The sequence below is a fragment of the Etheostoma spectabile genome, unplaced genomic scaffold, assembly GCF_008692095.1.
Source record: "Etheostoma spectabile isolate EspeVRDwgs_2016 unplaced genomic scaffold, UIUC_Espe_1.0 scaffold00018901, whole genome shotgun sequence".
Lineage (NCBI taxonomy): Eukaryota > Metazoa > Chordata > Actinopteri > Perciformes > Percidae > Etheostoma > Etheostoma spectabile.
The window spans coordinates 1-4,857 of NW_022604554.1; the positions used below are offsets into that span (position 1 = coordinate 1).

General features: G+C 41.5%; 3 non-coding genes across 3 annotated transcripts; all 3 read left to right on the forward strand.

Moving 5' to 3' along the window:
• The first annotated feature begins 2,889 nt into the window (after nucleotides 1–2,889).
• On the forward strand, nucleotides 2,890–2,960 carry trnaa-cgc (transfer RNA alanine (anticodon CGC)). Its single transcript has one exon. It is a non-coding gene; the product is annotated as a tRNA-Ala (tRNA).
• An 823-nt stretch (nucleotides 2,961–3,783) lies between these two features.
• Nucleotides 3,784–3,865, forward strand: trnaa-agc (transfer RNA alanine (anticodon AGC)). Its single transcript has one exon. It is a non-coding gene; the product is annotated as a tRNA-Ala (tRNA).
• Nucleotides 3,866–4,434: 569 nt separating this feature from the next.
• On the forward strand, nucleotides 4,435–4,516 carry trnal-aag (transfer RNA leucine (anticodon AAG)). Its single transcript has one exon. It is a non-coding gene; the product is annotated as a tRNA-Leu (tRNA).
• The last annotated feature ends 341 nt before the right edge of the window (nucleotides 4,517–4,857 follow it).

Here is a 4,857-nt window from a genome sequence, read left to right on the forward strand (position 1 = left end):
TATTGCTGATTAGAAAACTATTTACATGACAGCATCAAGCTTCAGATCAATGGTGTTGTCATGGTAACAAACAAACTATATACAGAACGTTTTGCAACAATGAATACAACACATGCGGTTGCAATTATGAAGTAAAATGTAATGAACAAGAGTTTTCATACTCAATATAACTTTCTTTTTTTAACTTTTATTTTTTTTATGATTAGTGTGATTTTTTGTTTTTGGTTCTTATTTTATTTTTTCTAATTCCACACCAGGTATGTGTAGGTGTGTGTGTGTGTGTGTGTGTGTGTGGGTGTGTGTGTGTGTGTGTGTTGTGTGAGTAAGAGAGAGGAGAGAGAGAGAAAGAAAGAGGCGGGGGGGGGGGGGGGGGACTGGGTTCTATGGATCAATTAGGCAGATGCTGTTTCTTAGAACTGCATTGATTTTAATGAAGCCAGCTGACGGTTAAAAAAAAAAAAATCTCCTAGAGACGCAACGCTAACTAAAAAAACGTAACGTTAACGGAAAAGACCCGCGGACCTGACTGACTGAGAGAGAGAGGGAGAGGAGAGAGAGCGCTGTTCTCAGTGATCTGAGAGTGAGCAGAGCGTGTGTGTATGGGGGGGGGGGGGGGTCGCTGTGACTATCACAGAACGCAGCCACGGTCAGCTGAGGAGTTTATTCAACCAGAGTACAGACACTGACTTGTATTACTCGTATAATACTTGTACTCGGCAAATGTGCTTTATCCGTACCAGATACTCGTTTCAACCGAGTACTCGCTCACCCCTACTATTCACATTGCTTTTAAAAAAGGCAGTGTTTAGCTTTGATTACTCATCAGCTCTTTTTTTAAGTGATTTTAGATTTCTTACAGCTATATCAATGAGCTGAACTTGGTGAAGTAACTAAAATCCATCAATCACCTTGCTGAAATTGTTCTTTGTTAACCTGAGGTTCATCGATTGGTGAAACCTTCCTTTCCAGCAATTGGACTGAAAAATCAACATTATCGTGACCTCGAAATTGATCAAAATAATCATATCATTTTGGCCATAATCGTGCAGCCCAAAGTGATCTAATGTTTTGTCAAACCAGTTGGGCAAGTAATCTTTCTGCTGACTTCTTGTAAAAAAAAAGCAAGTAACACACTCAAAGAAAGCTACTGCGATGGCTGGGAATTGAACCCAGGTCAACTGCTTGGAAGGCAGCTATGCTCACCACTATACCACCATCACTGAGCAATGCCATGTTCACTTCAAATCTTGTAATACATCTGGGCATTGAGACTGAAAGTGTGCTCTATCACTGAGCTACAGCCCTGATGAGTCAGAAATACCTCCACGGGGTCCTGTGTTTCCACATTCACAAGAATGGGAAGTGTTTGTACTAGTGCCCTTCGATAGCTCAGTTGGCAGAGCGGAGGACTGTAGAGGCATAAAGCTGAAATCCTTAGGTCGCTTGTTCAAATCTGACTCGAAGGAGCTCTCTTTTCCAGAGTTTCCCTTCAGGGATCAATAAAGTATTTCTTATCTGATGTAGAGACGGACAGACGATCCAAAAGCATAATACTTCATGCCAAGACATAACAAGAAACAAAAAAGGAGGTGGGGGAGACAGAGTTAAAGAACCTTTTTCAGGACACCCACATTTTGTTGCTCAACATGGCAGGCATTCTATGCATCCAGGGCCAAATGTTTTACCATTTCATCCACTACGGGCCCCTAAGGAAACGTGTGACTGTGAACTCTTGTTACCCATAGCAACGACAGGTAACAACAAGTGGAAGTACTTCTCTCTTTTCGTATAATCGCCACTATACGGCCCAGTTTAATCTCTGTAAACTTTGCGGAAATCCTGCAAACAGCTACGATGACTGTTTATCTGTGTGGATTTTAAAATCTATCTGTCAACCCCGACTGGCCCGTATTGGATGGAATGATGTCAATTTGCGCTTTTATCTGTTACACATAACAACTGGATGCACCAAAGAACCTAACCTTTATTTCCATTTATACAACACCAGGATTTAAAAAACAGAAATGTTTTTTCACCAAATTTCCCAGCCAATCAGTACTTGTCTCACAAAAACAAAAACGTCTTAATGTCATTCATTCAGCAGAATTGGAATTTTGTTTAATTGCTTGAAATGGTACTCTTTAAAAGTGTTGGGTTTCTAGCGATAAACTAATGAGGAAGAATTTGACAAATCTAAATCAACCCAAAAATAAGTCCAGGAAGTTACTCTTTCAAATTCTACACCTGAATATGTCAAGTCCTGACCATTCCCTGACAGGGAGTTGAACCCAGGCCACGGCGGTGAGAGCGCCGAATCCTGGCCACTAGAACATCAGGGAGTCACGACTATCAAATTTATCTTTGTAGATGTGAGTTTCCTTTTCACTTACTGGAATGACTCATATTGTTTTAGGCGAGGAATGGCGCCTGGCTAGAGCTTCAGAAGGAAGGCCATGACAGATTAGACATCTGTCACATAGTCAGTTTGTAGTCTTAAATACCAAGTCTCTTGCTGTTCCTTGACTAGTTGGCCACCCAATTGTTTCATCTGATCTGAGGCCGTATGTTTGGACACTTGGGTGAAGAGAGGGGTGGAGCGGTCAACTGATCACCATCTGGTGGTGAGTTGGGTCAGGGGGGGGGAGGACTCTGGACAGACCTGGTAAGTCCAAACGGGTGGTACGGGTAAACTGGGAACGTCCGGAAGAGGCCCTTGTCCATCAGACTTTCAACTCACTCAATGGTCAGGACTTGATAGATAAAGGAGAAATATTTGGAAGATTAAGTTCCTGTTTTGAAACCATATACAACCGAAATATTACATATTTTACTCAGGGTTCTTCTCTTATTCAATGATCTCAGAAAAAGAAAAAAATCTAAGAAGGCACAGGGGATGTAGCTCAGTGGTAGAGCGCATGCTTCGCATGTATGAGGCCCGGGTTCAAACCCCGGCATCTCCATCAAGTGTCATTGTCAGTCTATAAAATTCTTTGATAAAAATTATTCTGAAAGAGAAAAGTATTAAAAGGCGATCTCCTTGTGTTTCATGGTGATTAATGCAAAAGTCAGTCTAATGTCAGATGTGTTGCAAGATTTGCAGTGAGCAGTACGTTGCCCAGTGATGGTGGTTTAGTTGTCAGCGTAGCTACCTTCCAAGCAATTGGAGTCTCCAATGTTGGAGTCTCTGCCATCGCAGTTGCTTTCTTTTAGTGATGTCAGTTTTTAACTATGTTTATACCATAGCAGTGCAAGCATTTTGCCATGGTTTGATTTCCAGCCACTACCAGGTTTTGAAGCAATATACAACATTAACATGACATATTCCCAGGTTTCTTCTCTCATTCAGTGATCTCACCAAAAAGTCAAAAGAATCTGAAAATCTTTAGGGGCTGTAGCTCAGTGATAGAGCACATTTTGAGTCTCAATGCCCAGATGTGTTTACAAGATTTTCAGTGAATATTGTTGTCCAGTGATGGTGGTAGAGTGGTGAACATAGCTGCCTTCCATGGAGTTGGCCTGGGTTAGATTCCCAGCCATCGCAGTAGTTTTCTTTGTGTGGTTACTTGCTTTATTTGTCAAGAAGTAACCAGAAAGGTTACTTGCCCAACCCGATTTGATAAAACATTAGATCTCTGTTATGGTACAAATAAGGGAGAATATCATCCAATCAAGCTGCCTCCACGAGGATCCTCAGACACAGGCAGTGCACTTCGATTTGCACTTCGCCCGTGTCTTGTAACTACTACTAACCAATTGAAAGTTTATGAACATTTGGCTTTTCAGGTTGTCGTGGCCAAGGGGTTAAGTCGATGGACTAGCAATCCATTGGGGTCTCCCTGCGCAGGATTGAATCCTGCCGACAACGAGGGACTTTCTTTAAGAGTTGTAGCAAACCCAAAACACATCACAGTATACCAAACCGCAGATGTGCCTTCATGAACAATATTGTGTTATCTCATTGGTACTGGAAGCCACCATTCCCCACCAATGTAATTCTTAGCATTTGTTTTCAGTCTTGTTACCAGATTTGCAGTGAACGTTGTATTGTCCACCAGAAAGGCAACAGGTGTGTTACTTTTCGACTATGATTTATACCATAGCAGTGCAATCATTTTGCCCAGGTTTGACTTCCAGCCACCACAGTTGTATTTATAGGTTTTGAAGCCATATGCAACATTAACATTACATGTTTTACCCAGGTTTCTTCTTTTTTCAGTGATATTTCAATTTCCTTGCGGGAGTCTTCCCAAAAGGATTAATAAAGATAAGTCTAAGTCTATCTCAGAAAAAAAAAACGGAAAATCTTCAGGGGATGTAGCTTGGTGGTTGCTATTGGCTTTTTCCTTGCGAAGGTTTTTTTTCCAATAACATTAACAAGCATGCCATTAGTTACAGTGCCTGAGTTTGTCACAATGTGAAGAGCTGATGTTTGCAGGTAGTGTGGCCGAGTGGTCTAAGGCGCTGGATTAAGGCTCCAGTCTCTCTGGAGGTGTGGGTTCAAATCCCACCACTGCCATTTGCATGTGTACATAGCTGGAAGCCAACCAATGTGTTGTCTTAAAGCTGTATCATTTGGGCTGAAATTGGTGAAGTAACTAGAATCATCCATTAGTCACCTTGCTGAGATTTGTTCCATGTTAAACTGAGGTTCGATGATTGGTGATACCTTCCTTTCCAGCACTTTGGAGTAGAAAATCAACAAATAATTGTGATAATCTCCATATTGATCAATATATATTTCTGCTGACTTCTTGTAAAAGAAGCAAGTAACATCACTCAAAGAAAGCTACTGCGATGGCTGGGAATCAAACCCAAGTCAACTGCTTGGAAGGCAGCTATGCTCACCAGTAAACCACC